Genomic DNA, 12,870 nt, shown 5'->3' on the forward strand with positions numbered 1-12,870 from the left:
TATCTGCCTTTGGTCTTTGATGATGGTGACGTACTGATGGGGTTTTGGTGTGGGTGTCCTTTCTGTTTGTTAGTTTTCCTTTTAACAGTCAGGACCTTTAGCTGCACGTCTGTTGGAGTTTGCTTGAGGTCCACTCCAGACCCTGTTTGCCTGGGTATCAGCAGCGGAGGCTGCAGAAGATAGAATATTGCTGAACAGTGAGTGTTGCTGTCTGATTCTTGCTCTGGAAGTTTTGTCTCAGGGGTGTACCCAGCTGTGTGAGGAGTGAGGTGTTGGTCTGCACCTAGGGGGGATGTCTCCCAGATGGGCTACTCTGGGGTCAGGGACCCACTTGAGCAGGCAGTCTGTCCATTCTCAGATCTCAGCCTCCGTGCTGGGAGAACCACTGCTCTCTTCAAAGCTGTCAGACAGGGACTTTTACATCTGCAGAGGTTCCTGCTGCTTTTTGTTTAGCTATGCCTTGTCCCCAGAGGTAGAGTCTACAGAGGCAAGCAGGCCTCCTTGAGCTGCAGTGGGCTCCACCCAATTCAAGCTTCCTGGCGACTTTGTTTACCTACTCAAGCCTCAGCAATGGCGGGCGCCCCTCCTCCAGCCTTGCTGCCACCTTGCTGTTAGATCTCAGACTGCTGTGCTAGCAATGAGGGAGGCTCTGTGGCCGTGGGCCCCTCCGGGCCAGGTGTGGGATATAATCTCTTGGTGTGCTGTTTGCTAAGACCCTTGGTAAAGCGCAGTATTAGGGTGGAAGTTACCCGATTTTCCAGGTGTTGTGTGTCTCAGTTTCCCTTGGCTAGGAAAAGGAATTCCCTTCCCCCTTGCACTTCCCAGGTGAGGCAATGCCTCGCCCTACTTCAGCTCTCACTGGTTGGGCTGCACCCACTGACCAGCATGGACTGTCTGACATGCCCCAGTGAGATATCCCTGGTACCTCAGTTGAAAATGCAGAAATCACTCTTCTTCTGTGTCCCTCACGCTGGGAGCTGGAGGCTGGAGCTCTTCCTATTCGTCCATCTTGGGTGCCCCCCCACAACTTTTAAGTATATTAACTTGCAGTCTTTGTCCTATACAAACACATTTTAACATTAGATCAATCGCACTACATTTTTTATTCAACTTTTATTTTTCCATAATGGCTAAATATTCTGTAAGTTTCACTGGTGACTGCATATTAAATTGTTTTTAGACTATGAAATAATCAGTCATGTTGTTATAATGTCCTTTAACCATTTCAGTTTTGTTGACCTTGTTTTTAGCATTCTACTATTACATAGAACGCTGCAATAAATGTCTCCATGTGCATAATTTTTTTCACTTCTGAGGAATTATTTCTTCATTTAGTAAATAAATACTTATGAAGAAATTCTTTTTGTGTTATCATTAAATCCATCACATGTGATGGATTGCAGACACAGAAGTCAATATTTTCAAGGTACAGAGGAAAGGGACATAATGCTGTTTGCGCATGGAGATACCAAGAAAGGCTTCAGTGAATGTGATGCTCAGACAGCTCCAAATAATTTTTTTATAAAGTGCTTGTCAAATGTCCTTCCAGTTAGGTTTTATCAAATCATAATGTCGACATGGTAAAAGATGTACTCCTTCCTTCTATTGTCAAACTTATACCAATATACCAATATTTGTGTTATCATTAAATCTAAAGATATTTTAGAATGCTTAACGTTTACCTGCAAGTTGCTCTAACTTACTTAGGTTAAATTTGAGGATAATGTAGTACAGAAGCTATATAGAGTCTGTTCACGATCTTCATGTTTTCAATTACATGAAATGACATGGCAGATAAAATACAGACCTTGGAGTCACATTTAAAAGATGTCTCTGCCACTAACTAAGCTTGGGTGAGTTACTTAATCTTACTAAGCTACAGTTTTCCGAGCAGCAAGACTAGAATAACAATCAAGACTTTGCATGATTATTGAAAAAATTGAATGAGAGAATGAACAAAGCATGTGGAATATAACAGGTGTTTTGGGAATAACTATGACTGCTTATTTGCATATTGGGTTCTCTGTTTAGATTTCAGGAGTTCTTTATACATATTAACTTTCTGTACTATTTAATGGAAATGACTGCTGCAACATGTTGCTCTCCTATTTTCAACTTACAGCATAATATCTTCATATTTTAATTTTTGAAACTGAGTTTCACTCTGTCACCCAGGTTGGAGTGCAGTGGCACGGTCATGGCTCCCTATATCCTTGACCTCTACACCCAAATGATCCTCCCACTTCCCAAGTAGCTGGGACCACAGGCACATGCCACCACACCCAGCTAACTTTTAAATTTCTTATAGAGATGGGGTCTCCCTATGTTGACCAGGCTAATTTTATATCTTAAGAGCTCCATACATTTGTTTTTATTTTCCTGATGTTTTAAAGCTGAATCAGTTATTGTTCCTCTACAATTCTGTTAAACATTAGCATTTTTGATTGTTTTTCTACTGTAAGATATTAGAATTCTTTAAATCATCTGAGATCTATTTGGGTGTATAGAAACTTAATGTTTGACATCACAAATATGAGTTGCAATTTTATATGTTTCTACAATAAAAGCTACTGCCTCAATAAATGCGAGTGTTTTCTTTTCGGTACCCAAGGCCACAGATTTCCCAAGTAAGACACAATAGATCTGCAAATTGTTGAGACAGATGAAACCACACACCTGACGTTAAATCCATGAAATCATAAAGGCTGAGATAATATTTACAAAATTAGTCATGTTGACAAACAGTAAGCTCTGTTCATTATGTATTTGCTTGTCATAGACCACTAAAGGAAAAAATTAATATTTCTTAGAACTGTCTCTATTGTAGTCTGAATCTAAAACTTCAAATGAAAATTCTGGACAATTGCAAAGCCTAACTTACATGATCTGGAAATTTAAATTGTGTTTTTTTGGACATGATTTTGAATTAATATCTTATTTATATTTAAGAGCTGAAAGGTAAAGGAAGAGTAACTCAATTAAAAATTTGTGTTTTTGACAGGAGAAAACCCTTTTGCAATCTAGCCTTATTTACATAGCCTCATCTCCCATAGCTTTGAACTTTATGCTAGAAGTTCTCAAATTTGAAGAGCTTTTTCTACCTCATATGCCTTTGCACATGATAGTCTGCTTAGGTAAGTCTTATAATGGACTTTCTTTTTTTTTTTTTTTTTTTTGAGACAGAGTCTCGCTCTGCTGCCCAGGCTGGAGTGCAATGGCCGGATCTCAGCTCACTGCAAACCCTGCCTCCTGGGTTTAGGCCATTCTCCTGCCTCAGCCTCCCGAGTAGCTGGGACTACAGGCGCCTGCCATGTCGCCCGGCTAGTTTTTTGTATTTTTTAGTAGAGACGGGGTTTCACCGTGTTAGCCAGGATGGTCTCGATCTCCTGACCTCGTGATCCGCCCATCTCAGCCTCCCAAAGTGCTAGGATTACAGGCTTGAGCCACCGCGCCCGGCCTATAATGGACTTTCAATTTTTAGAGGTCTGATCAGCTTCTTATTCTTCTAGACCCAACATAAACACAAAAACTTCTCTAAAGCCTTCAGGCATTAATGCCTGACTCTCTCCCTTGGTCACCTGGGTAATTATATACTTTCTCTGTTGCATGAAGTTCATTGCATGTGCCTGGTAGGAGGTATTCATTGATTTTGGAGCAAGGACTCTTAAATTAGACATGGGCTTCAGTCCTAGTTCTTCCATTTATTAGCAATGCAACCTTGAATAAGTCAAGCAACCTCTTTATGTCTCAGTTTTCTTACCTGTAAGATGGGGATGACAATAATATCTCATAGCATTGTGAGAAATAAATGAAATGATGCATGTTAAACATCTAGTCCAGTTTCTGACACATAATAAAGACGTTGTGGATGCTGGTTACTCTCTGTTTCTATAACTATTACCTCATTAGTTATCTATTGCTGCAGAACAAATTACCCCAAAACTTGGTGGCTTAAAACAACTAACATTTATTTTCTTAGTTTCTGGGGATCAGAAACCTGGATGCAGATTATTTGGGTGCCTGTGTGTATTAGTCTGTTCTTGCATTGCTATAAAGAAATATCTGAGACTGGGTAATTTATAAGAGGATAGGTTTAATTGGTTAATGGTTCCATAGGCTGTACAAAAAGTCTAACACTGGCATCTACTTCTGGGCAGGCCTCTGAAAGCTTACAATCATGGCAGAAGGCAAAGCTGGAGCTTGCACGTCACATGGGGAAAGCAGGAGCAAGAGAGTGGGAGGGGAGCTGCTGCGCACTTTTAAATGACCAGATCTCATGAGAACACACTCACTGTCATGAGGACAGCACCAAGGGGATGGTGCTAAATCATTCATGATAAATCTGCCCCCATGATCCAATCACTTCCCACCAGGCCCCACCTCCAACACTGGGGATTACATTTCAACATGAGATTTGGGTGGGGACACACATCCAAACTCTATCACTGTGGTTCAGGGTTTCTCACAAGGCTTCAGTTAAGATATTCGCAGTCATCTTAGAGCTCAACTGGGGAGGATACACTTCCAAGCTCACTCAAGTGACTGTTGGCAGACATCAGGCACTTGCTGCTGTTGACTGGAGGTATCGGTTCCTTGCCACATGGGCCCCTCTGTAGGGCAGCTCACAACATGGCAGCTCACTTCCCTCAGAACGAGCCAGTGCAAGAGTGAGAGGGGATGCCCAAGTCAGAAACCACAGATTTTTTTTTTGCCATCTAATCTCGGAAGTGACAGCTCATCATTTTCGACTTTATTCTGTTCATTAGAAGTGAGTCACTAGGTCCAGCTCATGCTCAAGACCAGGATATTACATAAAGGCACGAACACCAGGAGGTAGAGATCACTGTGGGGGTGTGTGTGGGGGTGCATGTTAGAGACCACCTGTGAAAAATGGGGCTGTAGCTTGTTCACTAATTTTTGTGTTTTTATATTTTCAATGCTTCACATAGTATCTGGCTCAACACAATCTTACCCCTATGGCTAAGATTTTCTTCATTCTGGGAAATATGAGAGATTCCTCATTGTCAATTGCCCACACAGCATTGATTTTGTTGTTCTATTTTAAGGGAACAGCAATTACAAAGGCAAGACATCATGAAAGGTGGAAGAATGCTGCCCGCAGCCTGTCCCACCTTTTGGGACAGGTGGGATGGACTGCCGGATAGCATGTAAGAAGAAGATTAAAACAAACGGGGGAAATTTACACACATTTATTTATCTAAAATGTTCTCCCTGTCATGGTCTAGTCCCTCTTTAAATTGTGGAAAGAAAAACCCTAGCATAAGCTTTGTCTTCCTTTTAAAAATTATTACATGGTACTGCATTTAAAAGAAAAGGAGAAATTAGATTATAATTAACCAGTTAAGAGTTACCTTTTCTGATATAGCATGTGGTTGTAACCATGGTTTAAGTTGATCAACCACCTACCAGTTGGCTAAATAAATTCCGGATATGCCAGGCATCTGGGATGAACTTCCTTCAGGGAAGCCTTTAGTTCATGGCTCATAAGAATGAATCTTGTTTTGTATGATGTCATTGAGTGTGGAGGTATGCTGATGGAAAGATGGTGCTTAGCAACCAACTACTTATTTTCTTTAGTCTTCCTACAGGGTAACCACTAAGTCTCTCTGCAGGCCACTTAGAAAATATCCGTGTGCCTCCTTCCATTCTCACAAATTTAAATTTTCCCTGTTGTTATTTTGAACATCTTCCATGTTGACGCTTAGAAGTCATTACAGCAGCCCCTAATAGCTATTTTTAAATCTTTAACTGTTGATAAGTGAAATTGAGAATACTTTCTTTCACAATCCTTTTTTTTTTTTCTGAGACAGGGTCTTGCTCTGTTGCCCAGCCTGGAGTGCAGTGGTGCAATCACGGCTCACTGCAGCCTCAATCTTCCAGGCTCGGGTGATCCTCTTACCTCAGTCTCCTGAGTAGCTGGGACTACAGGCACACACCAACATGTCAGGCTAATTTGTGTATTTTTGTAGAGATGGGGTTTTGCTATATTGCCCAGGCTGGTCTTGGACTCCTGGCCTCAAATGATCCTCACACCTTGGTCTCCCAAAGTGCCAGGATTAGAGGCAAGAACCACCATGCCTGGCCTTTTTCACAATCTTAGGTGTAAGCATGGTAGACCATAGACCCCAAGTAAGTGGAAGCTACTGTAATAATATTATTACAGTGGTTTCCTCAAAATGACCCTGCGAGGTGATTGTTTCACATCAGCTCATGCTTAGGCCCTGTTATTTCTGCATTTATGTGGACACAGAATCCAGGAGGAATAAGCAGTGGTGGGCATATGAACACCCCTCACTGGAAGGACCACCTTGTCTAGGGTGAAGACCTTTTTTGACTGTCCGTGATTCTGTTTTTTCCTCTTCTCCTCAATACATAGGCTGCTGTCATTCTTCTAGACTAGCCAACGAGTTCGCAGAGCTTCTTCCCCTCCGCCTTGCCATATAATTCGAGAGCTCATCCTATGGCCTGACTTGAGATGTGAGGCTGCCAACACTCTTCCTTTCTCTTCCCTTCTCTTTGGAGTCATGGAGCACCTATTTCCACTCACCCATCCATTCTTTCATTTGTTCATTCTTTTAAAGAAAATAAGACAGGGTTCCTGGGTTCAAAGAGCTTGCAGTCTAGGGGCAGGTGTGGTGGTTCACACCTGTAATTCCAGCACTTTGGGAGGCCGAGGCAGGTGGATCACTTGAGGCCAGGTGTTCAAGACCAGCCTGGTCAACATGGCAAAGCCTCTTCTCTACTATTAAGAAAAATACAGAAATTAGGCAGGCGTGGTGGCGCATGCCTGTAATCCCAGCTACTTGGGAGGCTGAGTCACGAGAATCACTTGAACCTAGGAGACAGAGGCTGCATGAGCTGAGATTGCACTGCTGCACTCCAGCCTGGGTGACAGAGCCAGACCCTGTCAAAAAAAGATTATGGGTGCAGTAACATCTGAGCACACATGGTCCTGACAGAGTGGCAAAGCAGAGGCAGCGTGAGGGGAGCCGCTGTCCAAAGGTTTTGGAGGGAGAAGAATGAGAAAAGCCTCCTGGAACATATGACGGGGAGGATTCTGACGGGTGGTGATGGCGAGGAGAACATTCCAGAGCATGGAGAAAGGTCCAAAGATATGCAGGAAGAAGCTGTGAATGAAGACAGTGAGGAGTCCAGTTCGCCTGGAACGCAGTGTGTGGTGGGAAGAGCGCTGGGTGTGGGATGTGGAGACTGGGTTTCCGTTCCACCACCTTCCCAATAAAAAACAAAACAGTGCCAGACTGGCACTGAACAGATGACTTAGCCTTTCTAAGGCTCAGCTTCCTCGCCTGAAAAGTGAGGTCTTCTACTCACACAGCTGTCGTGACAGTTAAATGAGACCAATGAGTGTACTGTGGCTAGATCATTTTTGAAATATTAGCAGATGCCCATCTCCCTTCCCCATTTGCCCTCCACAATGTCCACTTCTCTCTTCCTACTCCTGGCCCATTCTCCTGGCTACAGGGCAAGAATGTGGCAGAGCACAAAGGAGAGAAAAAAGGGAGTCTCTCTCTGTTTCAAAATCCCACAGCCTTAGGGGAATGGTAAGGACTCTGGAATTATCTAAATTGTTGAGAGTTCGATGAATATTAGGATTCTCCAGATTGTCACCTGGATTGACCCCAGGAAAGATGGGGCAGGGTGGGGGTATTGAGGCAGTGGTCCTAGACAGCAGGGCCCGCACAGCCTCTTTGACAGGTGAGTTCTAAAACCCACCTTGTCTAAAGGACATGTGCCTGGACCCCCATCCCCAGAGGCCACACAGCTTTAGAAAGGAAATGGCTCTGCTGTGAGCCTTGGCAAACAAGGCCATAGAGAGCCTCACCGAGAATCCCACACTCTACCCTAGCCAGAAAACCACAGAATGATTCCCCTCCTCCAAAGGGTGGCACCGGAAGTGGCCAAGTGAGCTGGAGGATCCATGCCTGAGGGCCCACAGATGACTCGGCAAAGACAGACTCATGGAGAACCAGGCACATCCCAGACTCCACAGCAGCTTGACATTGTTGAACCCTCGGATCTTCTATTGCAACCCTTGAGAAAAAGGATTCAGACTGAACGAATAATCAAATTTCTGCAGCTTCCAAGAAATAGGAACTCTAAGTAGAAATGAGGTTGTTAACAGGAAAAAATACTCAAGGAAACATTTTTCTTGCACACATCAGACTTGTGAACCAAGATGTATATCCACTATGGTACTTTAAAAAGTTAAAACTTAACATTTAAAAACTTAATATTGATGTGCAGTGTGAAGAACTAAAATCGAAACAAAGCTGGAAAGCTGGGGGCAGATGGGGTGTGCACTGCCCTGGAATAGCATCCTACCAGGGCTCTGAAATGGAGCCTGGCTGTTAGGATTCTTTAATTCCCTATTCTCAGCCTCAGAACAGTAAAACTGCGGCACAGCTGTTCTGCCTGTAAAGGGCAGCTATGTAGGGCAGTTTTCCCAGAAGCTTTCTGTGCTCCCAAATCAGCTCCATAAAAAAGTAAGTGTTCTAAATATCAGGCACGTCGATACTGACAACCATAGCAAATTCAACGCCAAACGTTTTTATCATTGCGGCAGATGGTGGCCTGTTTGTGAAACGGCACTTCACAGAGCAAGGGTGCCCTGCCACACTTGAAATAACAGGGACCACTTATCATCCTCAAAATCAGAGGAAGCATCAAGTTCTCAGAAAACCTTCGGGGCAACTTAACTGTTTCTCAGCAGCAGCTGTCTGGGTGAAGACCTCATTCCATATCTGGTGCTGTCTTCCCTTCCTTAGCTGAGCACTGTTCATTGATTCAATTAATTAATATTTACTGAACACACTCTCTGGGCTGAACACCGTGATAGGACCTGGTGATACAGCCAGGAACTTAAATAATTATTCCAGGAACTTAAATAACTATTATAATATATTAGTAACAATAAACCGTTAAGAGAAGAAATTATTCATCTCCTCATTTTACAGATAAAGGAATTGAGACTTAGTAGAAGGTCAGATCAGCTTGGATGGGCAGACCAGAATTCAGATTATGCTGGATCTAAAGTGCATGCTCCTAACCACCACATTCCAGGGTCCAGTGAGGAATGAGGATGAGCAGGTTGGGATTCCAAGACAGAGTGAGGGAAACTATGATTAGGTGCCAAGCCCAAAGTTGAGAGGGCCCTTACCTGCCACAGAGGGGCAAGGCCACTTCCTAGAGGAAGCCACATTGAACAGAAGAATCATCAAACTAAGTGTGTGAGTCAGAGGATTTGTTCTGGGTCTCAGGTCATGGCGGTTAGTCTACTCTCTTTATGAAATCTACATTCAGTGCTTATGTTTTTCTCATATTTTTCTTCTGTGGAACAAGAATCATTGCTTTTTATTGAGGGTGGATTATTTTTTTAATACCTGTCTTCTTACCCTGCAAATATAAAGATAGAACATTCTTGTTCACTGACTGTGGATACTGCCTTAGGGGTGAGGCGGTGGGTGGGGCCAACACCGTCAGGGCCAGCGGTCATGCAGGCAGTGCTCTGGCCTCTGTCCAGCCCCCAGTTAGTGCTATAACCTCTGGCCCTAGAACAAGACTCCGAGCAGGCATCTGCAGCCTCTGAAAGTGCCATGAGATGTGTCTGTATGAGGCCACCCTGCCTCACCCATGGCCAGCATGTGACCTCACTAAGAGTCTGTGGGGACTGGAGCCACAGTGAAGGAGGGAGCGTGCTGGAGAAGGCAGTGCGAGGCAGCAAATGACCATCATTACTGATTTGCCTCCAACAGCAAAGAAAAGGAGAGTCTCTGTTTAGAAGTAAAATTAGACACGGAGAACCAACGCACTCTCCTATTCTCAGCTCTTGAAGATATCCAGAAGCTCCTTTCAGCACTGCTACTGCTACCTACCGTCTTGTCTTCTGTAATTAAATCTGGTTTTCCCACAGGCATCAGGATTAAAGATAACTAAGAACAGTTATTTAATTATGCTTTCCACATTGTGTAGTTACAAATGTTTCAATATGTTCCAGAAATTACTATATGTGTTTATTTTTAAAGTATATTTGTGAAGTATAGGTTTAAACAAACAGTACCCCTGCTAGTTTGAAGACAATATATTGTACAATATCATTTTCTCTTTTTGATTGCAAATATGTAGTATTTCACCTAACAGGGACTGAATGCATTTGGGAAAGAAGATAGTTTGGGAATCTCACCATTTGTGATGTTTCTTCAGAAAGTATTAGAAATGAAAGTATCGTATCCAGTCTTAAATCGAATTTTAGTAACACATCAATTCAGGAAAGAATGGCACGCATGTGTAAAGGCAGTTGTGATTTTCTATGAGTCTGTTTTTCGGGGTATATTCGATCTGTAATTCAGGGCTATGCACCAAACTGGCAGATGTTTTCTTCTTTGTAGCTACTGATGAAAGAAGGAGTCCCTGTTGTACTCTAGGAGCTCATAGAGTTGTTTAATACTCGGGGAGAAATGGGGCCACCCTCTGGGCTTTTGCGGCTTGCTTATGATGTTTTAAAAAGCCCTGCCTGGAACAAAACAGGCAACATTTGTGTAATTGTAAACAGATTCTTAGATCCTTTATAACTGAGATAATCTGTACAAGGAAAGAGGCTCTCTTTATTCTTTTAATGGAATCAGGGCCTTGTTCACTTATGCTCTAACTGTCCATTAGGACTGTGGAGTGTGCATCCGTGTGTCCTGCTGAGCAAATGCTCTTAAAGCAATACCCCACGAATTAGAAAAGCCTTTGCTACCCAGAGGCAGGGCACAGGGAGCTCAGAACTGAAATCTGTTACTGATATCTGTACAGGTGGGTTAGACAGGGCACCCTGAGGGATGCCCAAGTGTGGGAGAGAGGACTTTGAAGTGGGCTTTGGGAAGGCAGGTTCCTGACCTTCTGCCCTTTACAAATTTCATGGGCTTGGTCTAGTCCCATAACTTTCAGGAGCAAGTTTCCTGGTCTAAAAAACACATTGGAGCAGGGTTTTTATACCGAGGTGAGTGTACTGTCAACTTTGGTAACTGTGAACACAGACCTGGATCCAGCTTATGTAAGCTCCAGTCTGGCAGTATTACTTCACAGCTTTGTGACCTTCAGCAAATCACTTAGCCCAGCACTGCAGTTTTGGTTAAATAGGTTTAAAGCCTATCTCATACATTATTGTGGGGACTAAATGAGTTAATATTTAGGGCCTGACATCCAATAAATGCTACACAAAGAAGCGTTCCTGTTGTTGGGAGTGTTAATTAGTTCAGCCATTGTGGAAGACAGTGTGGCAATTCCTCAAAGACCTGGAGGCAGAAATACCAGTTGACCCAGCAATCCCATTACTGGGTATGTACCCAAAGGAATATAAATTATTCTTTTATAAAGCTTATTCATTATGCATGTGTATGTTCGTTACAGCACTATTCACAATAGCAAAGACATGGAATCAACCTAAATGCCCATCAATGGTAGATTGGATAAAGGAAACATGGTACTTATACACTGTGGAACACCATGCAGGCATAAAAAGGAAAGAGATCATGTCCTTGGCAGGGACATGGATGAAGATGAGGCCACTATCCTCAGCAAACTAATGCAGGAATAGAAAACCAGATATCGCATGTTCTCATTTGTAAGTGAGAGCTGAATGATGAGAACACATGGACACATGGTGGGGGGACAACACCCACTGGGGCCTGTCAGAGGGTGGACTGTGGGGAGTAGGGAGAGCATCAGAAAGAATAGCTAATGGATACTGGGCTTCATATCTAGGTGATGGGATGATTTGTGCAGCAAACCACCATGGCACGCATTACCTATGTAACAAACTGGCACATCCTCCACATGTACCCCTGAACTTAAAATAAAAAATAATAAAAAAGAGAAGTGTTGGCCGGGTGCGGTGGCTCACGCCTGTAATCCCAGAACTTTGGGAGGCCGAGGCAGGTGGATCACGAGGTCAGGAGATCAAGACCATCCTGGCTAACACGGTGAAACCCCGTCTCTACTAAAAATACAAAAAATTAGCTGGGCGTGGTGGCAGGCGCCTGTAGTCCCAGCTACTCAGGAGGCTGAGGCAGGAGAATGGCGTGACCCCGGGAGGCGGAGCTTGAAGTGAGCCAAGATCACACCACTGCACTCCAGCCTGGGCAACAGAGCGAGACTCCGTCTCAAAAAAAAAAGAGAATTTTCCCTATCATCACTACTTTTGCACTTTCTGAAACCCAGTTCTGCAAATACAAAATTGGAATATCATTTTAAAGTGTGTTGATTATTAAAAATAACAAGCAAAGATATGCTGCATGTCAACATACAACATACTGACAACTTTTCAATTTGTGCTACCTGTTTAACTTTGCTTTGTATAGACATGAGACAAAGTTTCTTCTGCCACATTTTCTTGCAAATGTATTAATATTGATTAAGAGTGCTGGTGTTTCTTACAATTCAGGCCTACACATGTATCCCCAGCGCAGAATTATACAGGACACTACACTACTGTAGCACAGATGTGCTACAATACCTAAGTGATGGGATGATTTGTGCAGCAAACTACCATGCCTTAATTAAATGGCAAGAAAGCCAGACAGACTCAAGCATTTGAATATCTGATGTTGGGAGAGTTCAGCAATAAAAAGTGGGCCACTAGTATGTCACATACCACATATACATATATATGTATGTCATATAATAGTTTTTAATGCCCTTCATAAATTTTGGTGCTTCTTATCTGACTTTTTGCATTTGTCATAAAGAATATGTTAGATATGGCTAGTGATTTGACAGAAAACAGCCTGCTTTTCCTTCCTTCCTTCCTTCCTTCCTTCCTTCCTTCCTTCCTTCCTTCCTTCCTTC

This window comes from Piliocolobus tephrosceles, chromosome 10, assembly GCF_002776525.5.
Source record: "Piliocolobus tephrosceles isolate RC106 chromosome 10, ASM277652v3, whole genome shotgun sequence".
NCBI lineage: Eukaryota > Metazoa > Chordata > Mammalia > Primates > Cercopithecidae > Piliocolobus > Piliocolobus tephrosceles.